Source organism: Melitaea cinxia, chromosome 3 (assembly GCF_905220565.1).
Source record: "Melitaea cinxia chromosome 3, ilMelCinx1.1, whole genome shotgun sequence".
Classification (NCBI taxonomy): Eukaryota; Metazoa; Arthropoda; class Insecta; order Lepidoptera; family Nymphalidae; genus Melitaea; species Melitaea cinxia.
Genome location: NC_059396.1, coordinates 17,597,404 through 17,611,381, shown reverse-complemented (window position 1 = coordinate 17,611,381; position 13,978 = coordinate 17,597,404). Strand labels below are relative to the sequence as shown.

The 13,978-nt window shown below is 32.1% G+C and overlaps 1 protein-coding gene across 2 annotated transcripts in view; it reads left to right on the top strand.

The window, feature by feature from the left end:
* Positions 1 to 2,768: 2,768 nt before the first annotated feature.
* Positions 2,769 to 13,978, top strand: part of LOC123669642 (leucine-rich repeat-containing G-protein coupled receptor 5-like) — a 271,862-nt gene continuing 260,652 nt past the window's right edge. For both annotated transcript variants that reach the window (XM_045603238.1, XM_045603239.1), the window contains exon 1: positions 2,769 to 3,147. The gene's annotated coding sequence lies outside the window, so the exon portion shown is untranslated. The remainder of the gene's footprint in view (positions 3,148 to 13,978) is intronic.

Here is a 13,978-nt window from a genome sequence, read left to right as displayed (position 1 = left end):
TTACCAAATCGACTTTAAGAGAGCAAAACGCAAGTGTCAGAAGCCATAATAATAAGTGTATAACTTTAATACGTTTTTATATTTTTTATTTAATCTAAAATATAGGGCACAGCAGGAATTTCCTGCTCAAAATATGGAGCAGCCCGACTGGGGTAGTACCTCGACCTTACAGAAGATCACAGCAAAATAATACTGTTTTCAAGCAGTATTGTGTTTCTGTTGGTGAGTAAGGTCACCAGAGCTCCTGGGGGGATTGGGGATTGAGTCGGCAACGCGCTTGCGATGCTTCTGGTGTTGCAGGCGTCTATAAGCTACGGTAATCGCTTACCATCAGGTGAGCCGTACGCTTGTTTGCCGACCTAGTGACATAAAAAAAAATAGTAAGTATGAAGTTTCTTAACACCCAAAATAAAGCGGAGTTCTAAATCGTGTCTATACAATAATATTATACTAATTGTTACTAAATAATAAAAAGGAATTATAAGGCGTGAGTCGGTGGAAGATCAACCTCTTTCTGATAAACGGCTTATGAAAATAAATGAGCGCCCTGCAAACAACGTCGACTTTTTCTTCTTTCCCATTCGTAACATATTTTGTGAGACGCGATGGCATTTTGTCGGCTAAATTATTGTTGCCTGTTTTTATTTAGGTGAATGGAAGTAAAAGTCGTTTAGAGAACACGATTGAGTATGACGTTTATCATATACCTATTAACTTTTTTAGCGCTACATAAATTTATTGCGATACTTTTATTAAATGCAAATATTTTGATTATTAATACTGCATTAATAAATATACAAATGAGTAATGTGTAATACAATCATTTGCATATTTTTATTGTAATAATTGTGTTTGCTCGCAAACGAAAAAAAAACCGACTTCAATTACATCGAAGAGTAATACAACGTAGATCGACGAAAAAATAGTAATACTTTGTTCGTATTCCATATAACGCGACATTATAAAATTGTACAATTATATAATGTTCTACTGTTATTTCTAACATTTTGTTAGCGATTGTAGGCAGAGATTTCATAAAAGGCCCGTCGTCGATTCGCGCGAAGCGCTGACATCGCTTATTACGGCGGGTTTTTTAGTTGAAGCGGATTTATATTGAATTACGGTTTATGTCTTTTTTATTAAAAATATGTACTGTTCATGTTTTCACACAGCTCCGATGCACGACTGGAGTTTACCCCTTCAGATCAACTGTCTAAATAGGCACAAAAAGGCTTACTAGTCTAAGAAATATATTATCACTATATCAAATTGTAAATAAATGAATCTATAACGCCATCTATCGGAACCTAATTGCGTTATTAGAAAACGTCTGAACGCCATCTCTAACAAGGTCATTCGTTCAGTAGATTTTATTGTTCAATTTTTTCATTCCGGGGCCTTAAATGAAAATCGATTCTTAAGGTGAAAACTCCAAAAACAGTCAAGTAAATACGCCATATCAGATATAGCTCAAAAAGTTCGAGTCAAATCTCAATTATATTTAAATGGGACCACATGACAAGCACCACCTATCGATTAAAAAAAGAATCATCGATATCGGTCCACCCAGTAAAATAGTAATGAGGTTAATATAACGTTGGTCGACGTAAAATAGCCAAGTAAATACCCAGTATTAGCGATAACTCAAAAATTAAAAGCTCAAATATATTTATAACGAATAAACTGCTACTCTCTACTCTAGTGGAATATTGTAATTTGATCGATAGTGAACGACGTAATTTCATAAAATTTTGATAGATGGCGTTGTGGCACAGTATTGAACATGACCGCAGTCGTCTTAACATCGTCATGTAAATACGTGTCATCAAAGATTACTCAAAAATTGCTCATTATATCTCAATCATATTTAAAACGGACGACATGACAAGTATTAGCTTTTGATTTATACAAAAAAGATCAAAATCAGTGCACCCAGTAAAAAGATATAACGTATAATACAACGTAGGGTGACGAAAAAACCGTCAAGTAAATACGCAATATTAGATATAACTCACAAATTACTAATCAAATCTCAATTAAATTTGAATGGGACCACGTGACGAATAGTAGCTTTTAATTTATATAAGAAACGTCAAAATCGGTGCACCCAGTAAAAAGTTATGAGGTATAATACAACGTAAGGTGACGAAAATAATGTCAAGTAAATACGCGTTATCAAAGATTAATCAAAAAGTAGTTATCAGATCTCGATAAAATTTATATGTGACCACATGATAAACATCAGCTTTCGATTAAAGTAAAAATTATCAAAATCGATACACCCAGTAAAAAGTTATTGCGGATTTTCAAGAGTTTCCCTCGATTTCTCTGGGATCCCATCGTCAGATCCTGGTTTTCTTATCATGGTACCAAACTAGGGATATCCCCTTTCCAACAAAAAAAGAATTATCAAAATGGGTACACACAGTAGAAAGTTATGTGGTATAATACAACGTAGGTCGACGAAAAAAGCGTCAAGTAAAAACGCATTATTAGATATAATTCGAAAAGTAGTTGTTAGATCTCAAATAAATTTAAATGGGACCAATCGGCACACACCACCTTTCGATTAAAACAAAATTTGTCGAAATCGGTCTACCTGGTCAAAAGTTCTGATGTAACATACATAAAAAAAAAAAAAAAAAAAAAAAAAAAAAAAAAAAAAAAAAAATACAGTCGAATTGAGAACCTCCTCCTTTTTTGGAAGTCGGTTAATAGCAATTATTATATTTTCATAATTCTTTTTCGACTGTGATTGCTACAGTTCGCAAGTTTACACGCACACGACCAGATGCGCCGAATGCGTTCACTCCCTCCATTCGTTCGCTCCCCTCACTAGCTCAGTCATTCGGCCGCCTGCGTCGTGTATAGACGTGCGACGTGTTACAGCACGGACCGCGCGTATTCACCGACGTACGAATAAAAAAAAAATTAAAAACTCCTGGCTTGTGTTCACGTGTAATATCACAAAGAGTACCGCTGTATAGACGAACTGGATCTAATTTTTTGGTTTGTTTCACTTAAGTGCAAAATGTGATGTGATCAGCGAGCGTGCAATCCTGTGTAACGTTGCAAAGTGAACTAAAGTGTTTCAGAATTGGTAACAATTTCGGTGGTTTTACTTTTAATTTGGATGCTTTCGTGGAGGTATGTTGAATGTTTTAATTTAGCGAATATCTCTATCACATATAGGTAGTGTGTCTATTAGCACTAGTGACTAACACTTCAAGGTTAGAGTGATTAAATTTGTTAGTAAACGGTAATATTATTCTTATCTTTCCTTGTAAGATTGCAGATATATACCACTATCAATAGTTTATTTAAAAACCAGCATATCGATATCCTAAAATCGATTTGAAAGTAACTTTCTTCCTTTACTTGATTTAAAAAAGAAAAAAGAAATATCCTATATTATCAGAATAAAAATAGTTCGTCGATTTAAGTGTGAATAGTATAGTAATATCATTTAAATGCATACAACCTTGAAGTCGAGTAACTCATTTCGGTTGCCTAAGACATAATATGACTCGTAAACAAACTTTGTAATAACGTTACTTTGAATATAAATTTGGCCACAGTTGTTTAATTATGTAAAGTTTACTATTTTTTATTACATAATTGTTTTCCTTGCTTGAGAGTTTTACATATGTGACATTATCTATAGTTGAAGATGTACTGCGTTGATTCTGTTGTTTATTTTCGTTTGAAGCGTAGATGTAGTTAACTACATAAATGTACTGTAGAAAATACTTCTTGTGAATTCCTTCCTTTCATAGAAAATTATTCTAGTTTCTATATTTTCATAAGTTTTTATTATTTTTATATTGAGTAAGTTATAAATTCGTTGATATCTTTTACACCGTCTTAGTATTACTTCACACTTCTACTTTTACATAGTCTTCAAAAACTTCAATATCATTGCTTTATGTAAGCTTGCTTTGTGTAAGTAATAGTTGTCATATTCCGCTATAAGTAATAAAAGTATTCTAAAGATTCTATGGACTGTCATTATTATTTTTTTTAAATACTTTCTCAACTGTTTGGATAAAAAAAGGTTTTCCGTCTGTCGTGAATCCCTATTATGTTTGTTTTTTTTTTATTATTTTAATATCGTAACACTGGTTACCTTCGCTGTTGTGTGAACATTATAAAAAATATCTTTGTGCTTTTACACTTGTCCGTTACACTGGATAATCATTTGTATTATGTCTATTTCGTAGAAGTAGATTCAGTTGGTAAAGTGTATATACTGTATAGTGTATAAAATAAAGGTAAATGCTTGTTTTGCAGTTATTGACGACAACTAGAATCTTATATTTATTTTTAAATGAGTAAATGTTAAAATTTAAATGATTATGTTAAAATATTTGAAATTTAATCTTAGAATATGCATTTTTTTCAATTCATATACTCTATAGCCTTCCCGTTAAATCAACAATACGTATTATTTTAATTTCATTCACTCGCAACATGGAATGAATGGTGAAAGAAAAACATTCTCGACGTTCTATTTTTATTCAAAACCCACTTTCTTAGTTTCAATAAAATCTGAATTGAATGAAAACACTTTCACAGTTGAAACCAATCTTCGGACTCATCACGAATTGAACAATGCACAAATTATATGAAACCATTCGCGAACTAGTTCACTAGTGAAGGTCAATTGAATGGAATGGTAAGCAACGGTCAATAAAGAATGGAATATAAAATGAAATATTGGAACTGAGCGTTACTTGATTGTTTTGGCCATTGTCCAGACGTCCGTGGGTAACATCAATAGTAATTTGACCGGTCGGAGCAGTATTTTGACGTATTATGTATTTTATACTTGTTTTTCGTTATCTGTAATACCTATCTAGGTATATACTTAAATATTGCCGACGCATTGGCGCAACGGTCACAGTTTTGGTTTGTGACTATTACGCTGGCGGTTGCGGGCTCGATTCCCGCACATAGCAAACAATTTATATGCGTAAAAAATATGTGACGGACGGTTTTTTTTAATTTTGTTTTTTTTTGCGTTAATGTTTATAGTGTTACTTATACGAGTATCTTATTACGGATATGACAATATAATTGCAATTAGGTACTAGAATTTAAATTGCTGAATTAAATTTTAAATCAATTGTATATAATTATAATAAATATTAAAAATTATGATGATAGTGGCTAAATCACTCTTACCACATTCTTCGATGTTCTCTAGATTATAGAGTTTATGTAGAGATTATTTATAAAATGCGAAATAAATCTTATAAATCAGATTACAATAATGCGTAACACACACAACATACACACAAATAATGTGTATGCTCATTCGTTATGACTATAGCACTGTTATGATTAATCTAATGACACCGCATAAACGTAATACAATACAGCTCATAAGATTTTAGTGTTCTGTTCATGATTAGTATAGTACATACTACATACATACATAAAAATACAATTATCATACAAATATGATACTTATAATGGAAAAATTAAACCCTTTTGACCCTTGGATAAAATATACTTGAAGTGACCATTATGAATTATTGTCTTAAATCCGTCGGATAAAAAAAAAGAAAAAACGCATCACTGACTATATTTTGATGTCGATTATTACATTATAGTCATTGCGATGTATCGTTAACTCTAAAGTATTGTTTATAAAAACGTAACGCGATACGAACCTCCACTGTTTCGTGGAAGTGTTCTGGAACTCGAAATTGTTATATGTATGTAAAGCGATTGGTCGTTAGTGCACTGATTGTTATTGCTATCGTTATTCGATCGCTTTGTATACATTAACGTTACACTTAAATTTTCTTTTAGAATTATCGCCTCGCAATTTCACGTACGTATTTTCCGATCCCGTGGGAATATCAAGACAATAAATAGCTTATGTATGAACTGAGGTAGGGCACAGCAGAAAATATCCTGCTCAAAATCTGGAGCAGCTCGACTGGGGTAGTACCTCGACCTTATAGCTGAATAATACAGCTTTTGGCTAGGCTTAAGATTAAGAACGGCATTTTGAAGTTAGATAGGTTAGGGTTATTTTTGTAACCAAATTATGTCGATAAAGTCTAATTTGTTAGTTAGATAGGTTAGGCTTATTCTTTTTTTTTTTTTGTAACGAAATTACGCCCATAAAGGTCAAGTTTTGAGCTTAGAAAATTCGACGGTTCTTAATCTAAAGCCTTAACCAGCTTTTAATCAGTGTTGTGTCCCTGTGGTGGGTACGGTGACCAAAGCTCCTGACAGGTGTCGGCAACGCGCTTGCGATGCTTTTAGTATTACAGGCCTCTATAATCTACCGTAATCGTTTACCATCAGGCGAGCTGTAGCGAGCGCTTTTTTGCGGACCTAATAGTATACAAAAAAAAATGTCTAGATACCCTGCGATAAATCAATTTAGTGGTATCTATCCACCCTCCTAAACGTTGCATGATAATAAGACTACAAAACTTCGAAAAACATCTGTGTGACCTATAAGAATAGTTGCGATCAGCGGGAATCGAATATAATTGCAGTCATTGCTGTGTCTACGCCAACCCATTGTTTAGCTGGAGTCGTACCGTGATCTATACATATAATAAAATGGTAGGAAAGTCAAAACTGTACATTGAATATTTTTTTTAAAAGAATACTTGGGGTGTGATCTACAATCGATACCGAAGCCAAAAATATGGTTTTTAGAATTTTTGTCTGTTTGTCTGTTTGTCTGTATGTATGTCCGGGATAAACTCAAAAAGTACCGCATGGATTTACTTCAAATTTGGCACAAACATTATTAAGAAGTCGGGTCAACATATAGGCTACATATTATCATGCTATCACCTACCGTGAACGAGCAGTGAACCTTTATTTCCTCAACGTATTCTGTAACAACGTGTAATCTAACGACGCATATTTGAATGTTGTTGTTATTATGTTAATAACCATGCTACGAGTATATAAGCTAGCTTCACATTATAAAAATCACGCAATATAAGTAACTAAGCCGTTAAACATAATTAAATGAATATAAGTAGACAAAACAATTTTAAAGCAGCGCCATCTATGAGATTTTTCTGTAGATATGAAATGTAAAGAAGAAACGGGTAAATCAATGTTATTTTAAAAGGTATAATCGTAGGTATTTTTGGTGCTGTATAGCGTTCACGCAGACGACGTCGCGGGCAGCAGCTAGTATATTATAAAATTGATATAGGAATGTTTAATTATAATCTTTTTAGGCAAGTGTAATAAATAGGCTGAATAGCATCGCGCTATGACTCACAGATGTAGGGTGGTTACTGTATGTGTCAACCAATCGAAATGGGTAAAACTGTATTCTATCTAACATTAAAGTATTGTATTAAATCTATACAATTAAATAAAACTGGAGTATCTGTTTGTAATATTTAAATAACCACTTTTTACTAAATGCATTATATGGATGTATACACGGTACATATACCAAAATAACATTTTTTACAATTTTTTCTGTCTGGCTGTTTGTTTCGGCTAATCTCTGAAACGGCTGAACCGATTTTGACGGAACTTCCACTGGCAGATAGCTGATGTAATAAGGAGTAACTTAGGCTACTTTAATTTCAGAAATTTATTTATTTTATAACTCGGCAAATTTAATAATAACTTTTTATTAATATCCACGCGGACGAAGTCGCGGACACTGCTAGTTCTAACATTTCTATCATAAAATATTTTTTATCATTGCCGTTATTGAATGTTCAAGTAAAACGAAATGTCGAAAAATAATCGTCTTCAATTATTTATCTTTAGATCAGAGGTCACACAGTATGACTCCGGTTTATTTTCTAAGAAATTGTTAAAGTTTATTCAATTCTTATTTTTATATAATATAATTACCTATAATTCTCTGTCTGCGGTCTTATATTACTTGATTTATTTGCTTGATATTAGATAAGCTTATTTAAAGGTTAAATTTATATTATGTATTTAAAGGTATATATTTTATATAAGGTTTGTATATTCAGTAGGCGATTTAATTACTATGTTTTATGTTATAAATTTTATATAGTACTTTTAAGATATTAAAAAAAAGGTCTAAAAAGTTTAGGACGATCGAATATCTTAAACCAGCCAGCGGTCGTCGGATGGTATCCGTCGGCTCCCAACTTGCGTTTTATTTTATATTTTTTGGTCGCTTTGTTTGTTACTGAGTCTTATACGCTTAAATATGTCTACTAAAAGTACTTATGAAAATTTACTGTAATGTGTGTGTGTTGTATTTCCTTTATCTATTACTATTATTTAGTTTTTCTTGTCTATAGTTCCACCTTGTGGCTGTTGGATACAGGTTGTCTACCGCCGGCTTCAGTCTGACAGTCTTTATTCACTTTATCACTAAGCCCACACATATTTATCAACTTGCTGCTGCAAGTGCTGTGACCGTTGTGCCAACGTGTTGTCGCACTACTGGACACAATTAATGAAAATGAGTGAATGAAGTTTGAGATCAAATGATTGATATATTGTTTTAAATCAAATTATTCAGTTACCACGTTCCAAGAGACGCGTTCACTCCGATAGCCGCATCGTGAATGGCACTTTAACTAAATCAATTCGAAGCCAGTAGCTTTACAGTGAACTGACACGATTGATTTTGTAACATGAATATTCCGATGTGCTCGAAAAAGCCAATTTAAATGTATAAAAAAAATACTCTTAAAACAAGTCAACGTCTGGAGCGGCCACTTACGATCTCGAGGCTCAGATTGTTTGTTTACATAAAAAGATACTTTTAAAAGTGAGATAAAAGAAATAGATAGGCTCTTCAACAAAGAGTGCTTAAGTTTTTCATAAATGCCTACTTGCAACTAAAAGTATAACGAAATAAAATTTACTAATAAACAAGCAGCGAATTAACCGTAGCGTTCAAATGTTACTTCATATTTCATTTTTTTTTTTTGTATATAATTAAAATACCATTGATTCATTACTAGTTGTAATCCGCGACTATGCATGCATATCTCAAACTAATATATTATTGTTTTGGTTATTATTTATAAAGCTTTTATTGTAAATATGACACCTGGACGTAACGGTCACGGCACTGGTTTGTGGCTGTTTCGCTGGCGGTTGCGGGTTCGATCCCCGCACATGGAAAACATTTGTATTGGCCATACAGATGTGCAGTCCGTGCCGTGCCGTGGTCTGGGTGTTTGTGCAGTCCTTGTGGGTCTCCCCACCTTGCCTCGGAGAGCACGCTAAGCCGTCGGTCCCGGTTGTTATCATGTACTTGATAGCGATCTTTACTCATATTAGGGATATATCCACTAATCCGCATTAGAGCAGCGTTGTGATTAAGTTCTGATCCTTCTCCTACATGGATAAAGAGGCATTTGCCCAGCCGTGGGATATTACAGCCTGAAGCGATTGTAAATGTGTTCGTATATTAATTATAAATTGCTTTTTATTTAATATTATAAAATAACTCTATATAAAGTACAAATTGTCTCCTTAAATTTATAGTTATATAAAAATTACATTTTCGCTCCAGTGACATTCGAAAGATTTGTGATTTCCACACTCGAAAGGGAACATTTTTATCTTATTTTTGTATAAAAGATTCAATTCTAAAATCGTTGATAGTATGTAGCTGTATTTCAAAGATGATATTTCCTTTATACAGTCTTTTGATTATATCGGTTTAAGTTTATACCTCGTTCTCACGTTCAATACATTTTAAATGTAAATTCGAGAACATGTTAAAACTTGTAATAAAATATAATTTAACAAAAACTTCATTGTTACCCGTTTGCCATCTTTTCAGCCTAAAGCAGTCTAGTCAGTCAGAATATATAGTTCTATTGTCCGCTCCTAGGCTGTCATAATAAGATCCGCGACAACTTCACTTAAAGGCAATCAAAGCGACAACGTAGGATAGACAGCTAATGATATTACGATGATTGAAATATTCTAATCGTATCGTGTCGCGTTATAAGTACCTATCTCTTCGCCAAAATTTTCTCTCGCGTAGGATATTAGGTTACAATTAACATACTTTGTTTGCTTCATGGCAAATTTAAAAAAAAAGAAAAAAATTAACATACTGTCATTTAATATTAAGTTCCTAAATGAAGTATTTGCCTTAGTCGTCACTGTCGTAAAAGTTTATAGAGATATTGTAGTTAATTCCAAAAGGATCTAGTTATTTAAATAACACACACACACACACACAAACAAACAAACACACACACACACACACACTTCAGCCTAATATAGTCCACTGCTGGACATAGGCTTCCACAAGTTCGCGCCCAAAAATGGCGTGAACTCATGTGTTATTTAAATCGTTTTAATTCAAATATTTTATAGCTAAAGTGTAAAACTCTCGTTAATATTATATGCAAGTCCTAACTCAATATATTTAGTACTCACAAGATCAACCCGTCCCTTCTCTATCGAAATGTTTTAAACTTTTGTGTGAAATTAAACATCGCGTTGAGTTAGTTTAGGACACGTGTGGTGTAAATGGCTCATAAGACGAGTTGGATCCTAAGATGGGTCGTCTGAAAGTTTAGCTGGAATAATAAAACTTTCTTAATCTTTATTTTAGGTTTTCGTAATCTTGTTTAATACTATGGGATGGGTTGCGTTTTTTTTTCAACGAAAATAAATTCGTCTTAGTTTTCAAGGAATTTGATTATTGAAATTACATCAAAAGTAATTGATCTATTCTTTGATATTATGAGTATTTTGTTATTCTGTTTCAGTTTTTATAAAGAAATGTACGTAGTTGTTACTTTATTTAATAATTAATTATAAATAAATAACGAAGCATTATTGTCCGTTTTTAAATTGTTCAAAAACCCGGTACGGGAACATTAGAAATAAAAAAATAATCTATTTTCGTTTTGTTATTTTTATCAAACCAATTGTTATTTCGTTGTTTATAATTAAAACTTTTACATTAAATGTTAGCACAAATTTTTAAAGCTCACTGAAGCCGGAGAATTCCAGAAACATCCATTCCGAATGAAGGAAAACAATTGAGGCATCCTAATTTCTATGTTACAAGAGCGCTTCTTTACCCCGAGGCATGTTTAATTACGGTCAAAAAACATCCTCAGTCCAGTGATTTTAAAATATCTGCACCGCAATCATATTATAATGCAATTTGTAATTTATATGGAATGCACATTTCGAAATTCTTTGAAGAATTTCTAAGGAATTTTAGTCATTTATATAATAGTTTAGACTTTATAACGCTGTATAACTTTTTCTGAATTTCACCGTCTTGTTAAAGTCATAGATAAGCTTATCTATTATAAAAAAATTACTAATTCTTCATTTATTAAATAAAAAAAGTAATTAATCTATTCGGATATTAAAAATGTCTTTTCTCTAACGTCAAATTATAAAATTTGATATTTATTCTCCGTATTTATAAAGGATTATGTAATTTTATAATATACAACATAAAATATATATACATAAATGTATATTAATTAAATCTAGATATAGATGAGATCTAGAGATAGATTAGATTAGATTAACATCCATCGACACGAAAACATTACTAACATTTTAAACATTTTTTAATATCATATCAAAAATCGACCGTTCCAACGGGGATCGAACCTGCATCTCCGACTGACCGTGTCGGTGCTGCTATGGAACGATGTACCCGCTAGATCGAAATTTTTGATATGATGATTTTGTATACGGTTCTAAGCGACCGTGGCGCCGTCGATTTTTGATATGATATTTAAAAATGTTTACAATTCCCTAATGTGTGGGTAACACAAAAATAAAATCGTACGAATTACTAACATAGGTACTTAAGTATATGACTTATAATTTAATTTTGTTTGCTATTCAAGTTTCACCTTTTAATTAAAATTTCGTGAAGAATGAAAACATTAATTTCAAAGTTTATTAAGAAAAGTATATTTAGAATATAATGTATATACTTAATTTCTTTATAGATATAATAATGTAGTTTTGTGATGGAGCAAGACATCCTCGTTTGAGTACTTCTGATTTCTGAAAAGATTGACAAATTTAATAAAATTACTCCTGTATTTTTTAAGTTATAATGTTCACAAAATTAAATAGTTGTAGTTAAATAGTAGATAGATTTAACTTTGTTTTTCAATAAAATTTTATACACAAATATTTTCAATATGTTATATTAACGCTACTAAGTTGTGTTAATGTTTTCGGTAATGGGTTCAAACTTAACCGCTCCATTAAGTTTTTATTGATTTTGGATGCAAGAGGCAGGTGTTTTGCTTTAAAAACGTTACAAAAAAAAAACCTAAAGGGCAACAAAGTCGAGTGATCATGACTTTCGAATGTATTTTTTACGAGGCTCTCTCTGTTCCCACAGCTTAACACGTGCTACCGGTAATATAAACAATGACGCAACGCACAGATGCCTCAATGTCACGCTTTGTTATTAATATATTACGGATGACTACATATTACACAATCATAGACAAGTTAATGTTTAAAAAAATTGATGCGTTGTATCGCGTAAATTATAGATTAAATTGTTACTTTTGACGGTTCATTTGCTCGGGTTCACGGTTAATGGCCGCCGGACAGCTGTCATGGCGCTGTCAGTTCTAAATTTAAAATAAACATTTCATTTTTATTAGTCTATGACACAGACCTTGTTCGGTACAGGAATAGTTTTTTTAACGCTAAAAACTGTTACAACCTTTTCGGTGGCTTTATTAAAAACGTGGGGTTAATTTTTTTGATATTTAATGTTGAAATTATGATTTTAAAACCTACTAAAATACGACGTGTGTTATGAATGATATGTTAATATTATGGCAGATGGTATATACGTGAGCATTTCAAAGTGTTGCCTCGCTATGAATTTAATTAAATTTTATTTGAAGTCGTTAAACGAAGGCGTGTTAGGAGGGAGAGCTTAAAGCCATCTTTAATATTTGTGATGAATGGAATCGTAATTTTTATCGTTGAAGGGATGGAAATATGAACGTTAATTGTTTTTCTCTCATATTAAATAATTTGAATAGTAGAGTTTAGAATACGTACAAAACTTGGCACCCTCGTAAATGTTTTAATAGCTCTAAAAGTCTAAAATATATTTCTATTATGCGTGCGAAGGAAACATTAAAACATGTTCCGTAAATCTGTAAAACATTACAAGTACACCGCATATGTGATTTCTTTGAACTGCGTGGGTTGTTATCACAAGTATGTGAGTATTAAACAAAATATTACTTTGAAACCTAGAACTAATAGTAATAAACTGTGGTCAATATCCGTTAAAACGTGCACAGAATATCTATAAATAAATTGGAATTTTCATTCAATCAAATTTGGATTCAGTAAGGCATTTTACACTAAAATATCACGGATTAAAGGAGTATAGAAATAACAAAAAAAAAAATATTCATTAAGAAAACTAGCAAGCAACCAACCTAGAACAATTACAAATAGATAAAAAAAATACGAGTTAAATCGGGACGGGTGAAAAAAACGAATCGCCTCTTGTAATAATAAAAAATAGTAACTATTTTCGGATATATTTTCATAACCTAATAAAGAAAAAGAGTTGTATAGCTTTACGCAATTGAAAATAAAAAAAGTTTTATCATAAGATAAATTTGTCCTTTATAAGTCAAGATTAATTTTTTTTCCTTCGTAACACAGAAAAGTCATAACCGAGCGTAACTTGGGCAAGTAAAAACAGCTTGCTAACAATTATAGTTGTTTAGCTATTGAGTCTCATACCATAAGACTAAACATAAACAGCCTTCTAAGAAATTAACTTCGTTTTGTTAAATGATTAATGCGCACCTAATAATAAGTACCGTAGTCGTCAAAAGTGCCACTTCGATAATTAACTCGTATTTGACCTCACACTATTATGCTATTTATACATATCAAGCAATAAGAGCGACAATCGCGTATGTGTTTGTATATATTTGTTGATAAACGCACCTGCAGCGACTCTTCAATTCTCGTTGTTTCTGTCTTT